The sequence below is a fragment of the Protopterus annectens genome, chromosome 16.part0 (genome assembly GCF_019279795.1).
Source record: "Protopterus annectens isolate FY-2018-M chromosome 16.part0, PAN1.0, whole genome shotgun sequence".
Lineage (NCBI taxonomy): Eukaryota > Metazoa > Chordata > Ceratodontiformes > Protopteridae > Protopterus > Protopterus annectens.
In genome coordinates this window covers 526288755-526299764 of record NC_056750.1, presented here as the reverse complement: position 1 = coordinate 526299764, position 11010 = coordinate 526288755, and the positions used below count along the sequence as shown (strand labels likewise).

Below are 11010 nucleotides of genomic sequence, written 5' to 3'. Positions count from 1 at the left end.
ACACACACACACACACACACACACTAATTCAGAAGCTGTGTACCTTTAAAAACACATGATTAAATTCCATTAATAATGGCAGACAATACCATATCTCTCAACTGTCTAGATTTTTACTTCATATTTTGGTTAGTTACTCATAAAATGTGGGTTTTGCTGGGAAATCAATGGGGGTTGAAATCACTGAGTAATGATATATCTTTGCATTTCAGACTATATTTCTTTCAGAAAATGCATGCTAAAACAAATCCTTTTATTTTAGCAATTTTATAATTTTATAACAACAGTATTTAAAACATGTTCCTATTTTTGAGCCTTTGTTGCCTTTATCCAGATTTCATAAGCTAAGAGGTTGAGAGGTATGCATACCTCTTAATTTTAACTGCTACTGCCATCGCTCAGTCAGTCTCTCTCTCACTCACACCCATACCCGCACTCACACTCTTCAACTGTCATGCATGCAAGTATCATACCTCTCAACTGTACCTATTCCTCGGTATTTCCCATTTTGAGGGGCAAAATAATAGGGTGCCACGAATTTCCGAGTGGCCCATTTAAATCCCGATTTTGTTTTATTTGTCTTTTAGATACCACTGACATCATCCTGCAATATCATCAATGCGGTTGAAGTTTCAGAGGAGAGTTTGAAAATTTAAAATGGTCGTTTACGGCAGCTAATCAAAGCAGACATCGCATCTTATATCTGTGAGATGTGACAGCAAGTCAGGAGAAGGACAGTTTCTAACAACCCTACTCTACTCAGAACAGTATCAGAAATCACAAAACAGGTCTGAATCTGATTATTCCAGAGTAATTCAAAGTTTCCTTTTCAGAATAACTGCCAAACCAACAAGCACTAGCAGGTAACTGGTACTAATATCACTGCACAGCAGCAAACTGACAATAACACCCACTGAGGACAATGGTGATGGTTTTAAACTGAAAGGTTTTTGTTTTGACAGGCGAGTCCCATCCTGCTTTACTATATCAGTGTCAGCTTTACATCCCCTCCCAGCATATATATATAAACACAAATGCACTAACACAACAGCTTCCCAGTCCGCCGTCCCGTTAGTAGGGACTTTCCTTTCCCTCCCAGCAGTTGGTAGGAAAAACTGCAGTGAAAATGCCCTTCCCTTCTCTGCCATAAAATGATACATTATTCATTAGCTGCAATTAGAAATCTCTCATTCACTGGAAAAATTCTCCTGGAGCAACCCAAATGTGAAATCCGGTAAATCCTCCTAGGAGGAGCACTGCAATGTACAAACACAACAGTTTGACCAGAAAAGGCTTCACTTGGCTTCAGATTTTGTTCTGTGCATTGCAGTTTGTTCCTTTGGGCGTTTAATGGATCTAACTTATTATATTTTCCTGTAATGTTTTATGACATGCTAACTGATGTGTGGAATGTTTTTAGGAACAACACTGTCCTGTACAGAATCTCTTTACAACAATAGTTGAAGTATAAATGCTTCACTTGCTATGAAGCTGTCCATATTTTTTTCATATTCCTTCAGTAAAATGTCATTTCCCCATTGTTTAATAACACTTCAATTTATGTATTTTTTTGCAATGTTTATTGACATGCTGAGAGAACTGTCAAAGCAATGAGTGTTTGAAGTCATTGACAGTTGCCCAGAAAATGTCTAGTCATTATTTTGTAATACAGAACTGGTGATTTTGACAGTGCCTTCTCAAATCCTTATGATTACTTCATATAACAGATGTATTAAATACACAGCTGGATGTGTGTTAACAAAATATATTACACTAAAACCCTTAAATTGTAGTGCATGCTCTTGTTTGTAGTACAATGGAGCCCATTGGCAATGCCTCAATATCCAGAAAAGGACAACTTTGTAGTGAATGGAGAGCCATAACTAGATGCTGATACTGGAAAAGGCAAACTGGTGAAGCAGTTCTCTAGTGCCAGATCCGATCATAACAGTGCTTAGAGTATGGGACTGTGGTTGTAACAATTGTCACCCCTCCCCCATTACGATCGAGTCTTGCACTAGGGACTGACTAACAATGGAAAGTGCTGGCTGGCCCGGCACAAATAAAACTTGTTTTGTCTCTGCCTGATGACCTTGCCTCTCGACTAGTCCTCATTTGTCTCATATTTTTACTCTGTCCTATGTTTTTTCTTTTGTTAGGTAAGTCATTGAAGATTCCAGTCAGTCAAAACTGTCAAAAATAACAGTTTCTTTTATCATGATCTTATTGTTCAGTTAACATTGCTATAGTTTACAATTGAACTAGCAAAGGGGATATTCTGTTTGTTAAAAAGGGCCTTGGTACATTGTGCAATGTGTACAGTACAGCACATTCACATTGATGCAGAATATGGCAGACTGGAAGAATTGTGCACCACAGCCATATAAATACAGGTCCCTGTTTGACTATTTAGAAACATTCTTATGCAGATGGTTTATTTAGCATGCAAAGTAGTGATGATGATGTGTGTTTATTAAGAATTCAGTGGCATGGCCCATACTAGTATGCATGTGTTTTATACCTCTCCCCATGCTACACAGTATTCTTTGCATGGAAGTCTGTGGTAGTGCAATGGTGCTTCTCTGGTGTACTCTGTTACTGTAATAATGAGTATGTGTAAATAAGTGTAGCAGTTAATTTTATTTTTAAAACAGAAAATTGCATTCTAGTTTTATACGCTTTCAGTTTTATACAAGTTCAAATATAAAACTCTATTGTTCTGGTGATATTTTATTTAATATTTAGTCTGTTTTTCATTTGCTTTGAATGCTATTATCCCTTAATTCCATTGGAGCGGGTGGGGTTACATAATTATGCATTCAAATTTTATGTTAATTAGTGTCCTGATTTTTTTGGCCAGTTGTACCTACCGTTCATAGGCCTTTGTCCAGATTTTTGATGATTTCAAGTTGAGAGGTCTGGCAGGCATGAATAGATTCAAATAAGCAGACATAAATATAAACACACGCGTTTCTTTTATATTAATGTTTCTTTTAATTTTACACTTGCATACCAGCAAAAGCACTGCTTGGCGACCATAAATTAATGGCTCAATCAGTCCCACTCTCATTTTCATATATGCATGCATTCACATACATACACATTTGTATTTATTTTTTAATTTTCTGTTTGTTTTAATTTTACACTTGCCAAACTGCAAAAGTGCTACTTAGTGAGCATAAAATAATGGCAACCATTAGCTTCATAATACTCCAAGCTCCATGGCAGATTAATATGCTACCATGAAGTGGTGGACTCACTCTTCAGTGGACATTACCTGTGTATTAACACCCTGCTGAAGAATATTCGTTCTCCAATCAGGGGTTAATGTACGGTTTGCCCATTCTCTAAGCATCATTATTGTATCTTGAAAGACTCTCAGACTTTACCTACAAAAGCATTTTAATCTTAGCACGTCCCTTCGTACAAAGTTGTTGCACTCAGACTTACAGAATTGTTATAATTTCAATTCAGTCTGTTTTGGATGGTCTGTACTATGAAAAGTCAAACAGACTCCCCACTGGTTAGCAGTTTCTTGCCTAACTTCAAGAGTTTCTAGTTGCCTTGTCTCTCTGTCTGGTTCCCTTGCAGAATCTCAGGCTGTCTTTCTGCTTCTGCATGGCTTCCTCCATTCAGAGCATGTGTGTAATCCATTCATAGTGACCAAAATACCACAACTCTCCATACTCCATAGGTCATTCTTTTCCCACCTTGGATGCCCCACAGTCATAACAGCAAAAGAGTATATTTATTCCAAGCATTATTCCAGTTGGGATAATTTCTGCCAAAATGGCCAAATTGGAATCCAGCATATCACTGTCATTACCTTGGTCCACACAGTCTTATTTCTCACTACTCCCTCATTTTGCATCACCAGTTTGGTCAGTGCATTAATCTTCTTTTGTGTACCTGTTTAACTAGTAGGTTCAAAATGTTGGTTTTGGCTTTGATTATTGCTGTTATTTACTGCTAGCACAATATGCATGGATCAAGTGACAGACATCAGCTATTCGCAGCATGAAAACTTTCTTCACTAACTTATTCTTCCTAATTCTGCTATGCTAGACACCCTGATATCCTGCTGCTTAATTATTTTTCAACAAGAGAACCATCCACATCGTCATTTCCCATAGTTCCATAATGCTGTGCAACAATCAATATGATTTTTACACAGACACTGTATGATTCAGAACTGTTAATTGTTTTATCTATATATCTATTTATTTATTCACATTTGTTTCCTGGGAAACTCTGACTGGGGTATATCTCATTTACAGCAGAAGCCCGGGGAGGAAAGCTCCAGCATATTACATGAAAACAAAATCAGTAAAATATAGCAAGTACTAACATTTGATATGGATTGTCATTTATACAAGTACAAAATAAAATAACAGAGTTGTAAAGGGTGCCTATTACAGGAAATGGTAAGATTGTTTAGTGACTATACTAAGCTTAATTTGTTTAAATTACAAGAAGTGCAGAGAGAGCTGAAAGTAAAGGTGAGAGAAGTGGGAGAAATTTGCAAATTCAGAAGAGATAAGAGAGAGAGAGACGAACCGTCATGAGGAAAACAATTATTAATAAGTTGACAGAGTGTCAGACAATGAGAGAGCAAGCAAAAGATTTCTTAGTAGATAAAGAAATGTGTATGCAAGAGAAAAGAAAGTATGTCTATAAAGTTAATAGAAAAATAGAGATTTACAAATTACAATTGAATATTTGAAGGATATGTACTTTGATCACCAAACAAGTGAGTAAAATTTACAGTAGATGAACAGGAGATGGTAACAAGGTAGGCGAGAGGAAATAATAGGTCAGAAAAATGATTATAGCTGGAGGAAGTGAAGGGGGAGAATGGCTACAAGAAAGTGGGCCTAGATAGAGGTAAAATTGTGCTTAGAAGATGAAGGTGGGGTGAAACAGGAAATTGGATTGTAGGATGGGACTAGCCTGGTGTGGAGCATGAGCAGAGCCAGGAATTAGTCAGGAATGTTTTGAAAGACATATGGAACATTTGGGTAATCATTACAAGGAATGAGTTCCAGGTTGTTAACTACCTTATAGTATAGGGAGTATCCTGCATATTGTTTATTTTTTTTTAGTTTATCATCTGATCTTAAGTAAAGCTGTGGGGTGTAATTTTGAAGAATTGTACAAAGAGTTCGGCAGGATGAAGGACTGTTTATCATTTTTTGGGTTGTGATTAAGTGGGTGTATACAAGCTGATGAAGTAGTTCTGACCAATTTAGTTCTTTTAGTGCAGTACACTGGTGGCTTTGCTTGGGTTTTTGCAGCAAAGCATGCAATCTTGTAACATTGCTCAAGTCCAAATTTTTATAGAGGTTTCAAGGTATATAAAGATGGGTGCTCCATTCAGAAGTGATTGTAGTAGGTACGTGTTAGCAGGGGTTACTTCAATATTAGGTGTGAGGAAGATTTTTTATTCTGTAGAGCATTCCTAACTTTTGGTGTGTTTTTTTAATTATATTTTGAATATGCAGGTTGAATTTCAGGCTGCCATGTATGGTCATGCCAAGCAAATTAGCATTTATGATATGTCAGTATCAGTGTTTAGGGAGGCAATGTCGAAGTAACTTTTGCCAAGGCTATGTGAGTTGGGGAAAAACAGAAACAGTTTAGTTTTTGTATGGTTTAACAGTGATTGAGTATGTTGGATCCAGCTTTCTATGGCATTAAAGGCATCTTACATTGTTGAATATGGTGTTTGCTGTCAGAGGAACAAATGTGAATAGAAATCACTGCATTATCTAGCATTAAGGTAATACACCACATAACCCTTCCATTATGCCAGTGGGTGTGAGCAACATTGGCCAGGCATATATCCCACCTGTATCTCATATAGAAGATTAATGCTTTGTTTTATCTACTTTGTACCAATAGGTTTTAATGTGCTCTCAGCTTCTATTTCTTGACCTCTTTGTGCATTTTGTGGCAGCCCTATTTTTGGCTCATATTTTATGCTGTCTGGTTATTTCTTTTCCATTTTAGAGTTCAGATGTGGATTTTAATTCCCCTGTTCAAACTTGACTATCATTTTGCTATTACACCATAAACTGTCCACAGTAGCTGCATGGTTACCTATGTTAGCCACTTTCTTAAATAGAAATGCAGTTTCTATGATGTCAAGTTGCTTGATACTGTCTAAATTTCATTCTTTTATTTGTATTTAAGTTGCTCCATTGACTAAGTTTTCTTATTTTAGAAGTTTAAGGTGACCAGCAATTCATTTTGCTGCCTTTACCCTTTTTGTATTGAGATTTTGATACTTCTACATTTTTCTGAGAAGAAATTACATCAGGCACAGGTTGTGAGTCAGTTTAGGCTCCACAAGTGTATTATATTTGACATTAGGTGCATCTGAGGAATTCTGTACATTCATTTTATTTACCTGATTGTTCAGTGATTTCTCTAGGCACAGTAATACTAAGCTGGTATTCAGTACAGTTCTGTTCAGTTGTTTGCATGGCTTTTAGACTCTGAATGTATCTGTTATTCTCTGTATTAGTTTCATCTTTGTTTCTGAAGCTTAGTTTTGTCTTTCATATACCTGAGGGAATTTATTTAATTTTTAGGGCTGTTTTATGTATCAGCTCAGGATGAAGAACAAAGGATAACAGACATAGTTGAATTGCTTCCCTATTAAATAATCGAACGTTCAGTGTTTCAAACGTCACTTTATCGACAGTTACATTTCGAATACTCCAAATCTTGAAAAATGGAACAGGGATTTTTTTTCCCCTAGGGAGAAAAATCACTGGTACGCAAAAAAAAAAAAAAAATACAAACTAAAGTGGGGGGCTTCACCCCCCAATCCTCCTACTTAAATATACCAACTCCGACATCGCACCACAGTGAAGGAAACAGCAAAGTCCCAAAAATGGCCCAGGGATTTTTTTTCACTAGGAAAAAAATCGCTGTTCCGTTTGTTCAGGATTTGGCCTTTTCGACATTAAGCTGTCGACAAAACAATGTTTGAAACATTGAACATTCGCTTAAATAATAGGAACCATTGAATTTTCTATTTCTTTCTCTAAAGATTAGCTTCAGATTTTATTATCAGCCTCCAGACTTTTGTACTTAGTGGCCTGCTTTGGAATAAGATCACACTGTTCATCTGTCTTGCAATGCAGTTTTCTCTCTTCTTTCTGCAACATGTTAACACACCTTGTATTCTTTTTATACATTTTGAACTACTGGATATGGTTAGTTCATTTAAGTACCATCATTCTATCTGTATATTTATTTTCACATAGTCTTTTGATTTCTTTACTGGTAAGTCACACTTGTTCATGTTTGCTTATGCTTTCAAATTTCTTTGATTGTACAATCTGTGTCACTTCATTGTTGTAAGTTAGCAGTCTTGTGTGTGCAATTCTTGTCTTTGGTCTCAGTCATTTGGAGTTGTAACTGTAATAAGTCACTTTGAGTTTTCACATTTCGTAAACTTCACTTTTAAAACAAACAGCATTGTTAACAGTTTGCAGCTCTTCCTACAAGACTTCCTTCCCACCCTGCAAACACACAGTTACCTTTGGTCTGTAACTGACTTTTCTTGTATCTCTGAAGTTCAAACATCTGGTTGCTTTGTTTTTCCCCAGTTTTATACATAACCTATTTTAATGGAACTAAAAAAGGCAATTGCTTACTTTGGCCTATGGTGTCACTTGGCTTAACATTCTCGGAAGTACAATTATACTTCACTAGCCCAACATGTACAGAAAGTCCTGAGAGGTTGTTTAGCAAATCAAAATTTTCTTTATCTGTTTTTACTTATCTCTCTTGCTGTTCAGAGTATGCCAATAACTTTTTCTAACTGTTGATTCATTTTCAGTATCAGAATCCATCTATTCCAAGTTTACTTCTGATTCTCTGTACTTTGAGACAACATTCTCCAACTGCCTTGGTAGTTCTATATTATACGTTTCTGTTTTTTTTTAATACCACTAAAATTTAAAACCCATTATCTTTCCCTCAGTATCATTTATTCTGTGTCTCTTTAATGCTTTAGAGCTGGAGTAATCACTCTCAAATAAGGATTCATTTTACAAACTTGTAAACTTGACTGTAATAAGCCCATTTGTTCCTACCTATCTGGAATATTTTGATGAAAAAATTTCTCGATCTGCTGCATACCACAGCATTATTTGTGACCAAACTTAGCTGGCCAACACCACTTACTTCTGTGAACCTATGTTCAGAATCGCATCAAAAGTTACTACTCCTATTAGGCAGTTGCAGCATAGTTATTGTTTTACTTATTACTGATTTTGCCTCTTATTTTTCAAGTCGGGAAATTTGCATCATCACAACCAATGTCACCATGTTTATGCACATGTTGTTTCTTGCAATGTGCAACAATGAATGAACCCCTTTATCACTCTCACAGGATTCACCTTTTTAGAGGTAGCACCTTATATAACTATTTCATTTTCACAAAATGCCACCAGAGGCTTGGCAAAGAAATTTGTCACCACACGGACATTTTTTTGCATTTTTTGTTGTAAGTTTTTAGTATAACACAGACAGAGGATTTCATTTTCCATACAGCCCTTTAATTGCTATGAAGACTCGGTTGTGTTGCTAAAGCAAGTATTAGGAGAGGCACAGCAGAATTTTCTTGCAGGTATTTCATTTCTTCACTTTTTTCTTTATTTTGCCAGTCAGGGTAGATTATAAATTTATAGTGCTTGTATAAAAACTTTCTCTCTATCAAAAGTACAACTACCAGTATAAATGTACACCTAATTGATAGAAATTAATTCCTCTAAAAACAGATGTAAACTAGAAATGAAAAATAATTTTTAGGAAATAACATAGTCAGTCGGTTAAACTTAGTATGACATGCTATTAGCTAAAGGTTAAAAGAATGGAATGAAAGGTCCCACACTGACACACTACATGTGTGTGTGCAAACTGCAAATGGTCAAGACTATAAGATCGAAATTTTGAAAGTTTCAAATTTATAATAAAAAAAATAAATAAAAACAAATTTTTTTTTTACATTTTTGCAGGGGACAAGTCCCCCCAACCCGCACCCCATGGTAAATAAATATACCACTCCGAGATCGCACTACAGTGAGGAAAAAGGTAAATTTCCCATTCTGAGCTGTACGATGATCTCTATTCAAAATGTTTGAAGTTTCAAAACTTGGATATTATGGTCTCGACTATTTGCAGTTCGAAGTTTTGAAACTTCGAGCTTGTGAAAGAGAATCCATATGTGTGTAAACAAGATGGAAAATGGGGCCCTACATCACATAAAGCAAGTAAGAACATCAGGCAAAATGAGAATTCGATTGGCAATTGTTCCCTATGAATTCTCAATTAGGACCAATTTTAACTAGATCTGAAAAGGGGTCTTTACGATTCAAAGCGCTTATCATTTGAACTCACAGTTTTTAATAAATAGTTATTTTATTAAAGTTCCATCTTGTAGTACTGACTGAGACGACCGTGTTGGCTGCATTTTCTTTGGATGTATCCTACAACGTGGTTATCTAGTGGGTGTCCTATTTGTTTGTATTATATGTATGTATGAAGATATCTATATGTAGATATATACACGTGTAACGTGAGTGTATGTGTGTGTGTATCTATATATATATAGATATAGATATAGATATATATGTATATATATATATATATATATATGTATATATATATGTATGTATAGATATAGATATAGATATAGACATATATATATATATATATATATATATATATATATATATATATCTATATATATATATATAGAGAGAGAAATATATATATATATATATATATAGATATATAGATATATATAGATATACATATATATATATAGATATGTATGTATATACGTATATATATATATATATATATATATATAGATATATATGTATATACATATATATAGATATGTATATATATATACATATATATATGTGTATATATATACATATATATATGTGTGTATATATATATATATATATATATATATATATGTATAGCTATAGATATATATAGATAGATGGTCTGCACCTGTCGTCCCTGGGATTCAGTTTACTGGCTAAGGCTCTTGCCATCCCTATAGTACCTTTTTTAGGCAAACTTCAAAGGACAAAACCACCACCGTACCGGGTACAAGCATGCAAAATCTGAAGGTAATGCTACTCAATGCTAGAAGTCTAAACCTCAAAATGCACTCTCTTGAGGCACTCCTAAAATGGAGAACATCGATATCTGTGCAGTAACTGAGACCTGGTTCAAGGCACCAGAGAGCACCCCTGCAATACCAGGCTACAACTCTTACCACACTTTTCGGCCATCAAACCAGGACCGAAACACTAAAGGTGGAGGAGTGTCAATATTCACCAAGGATGTTCACACCACCAGGCTAGTTGGCCAACACAATGTGTCTGAAATTCTCCAAGTGCAACTAACACTAGGTAAGACTGCAATACAAATTGTAGCTTGCTACAGATCCCCCACCATACCCCAAGATTCTCACTACACCTTTCTAAACATACTGGAAAATATTAAGATAGAACCAAACACCCTAATACTGGGTGATTTTAACTACCCTGCCATTAACTGGGAAAACTACTCATGTCCCAACACCTTTGCGCAACGGTTCTTGGAATTCATAAATTCCAATGCCCTGGATCAACTAATCCATAGTCCCACCAGGGGCTCCAATATCCTAGACCTGGTCATTACCAACATGGGAAATCAATGCTCCATACCTATGGTCACCCCCTCGTTAGTCGGGTCTGACCATAAGCTAATCACCCTTAACATCCACATCCCACCCCCACCCCCCAGTAAAGAAACCACCATAAAAAACTTCTCCAAAGCCAACTTCATGCTACTCAAGTCAGAAGTGACAAACTTCATAACACCCATGCAGATGGGAACTGAAAGTTCAACTGCTGAATCCTACACTAAGGCACTGTATGAGCACATCCATTCATGCATGAATTGTGCCATCCCAAATAGAACCAAAATGCT

The 11010-nt window shown here is 35.8% G+C and overlaps 1 protein-coding gene across 1 annotated transcript in view; it reads left to right on the top strand.

The window, feature by feature from the left end:
• The first annotated feature begins 594 nt into the window (after positions 1 to 594).
• The window catches only part of LAMC3 (laminin subunit gamma 3), a 4228426-nt gene continuing 4218010 nt past the window's right edge, over positions 595 to 11010 (top strand). The window contains exon 1 of the mRNA XM_044058389.1: positions 595 to 788. The gene's annotated coding sequence lies outside the window, so the exon portion shown is untranslated. The remainder of the gene's footprint in view (positions 789 to 11010) is intronic.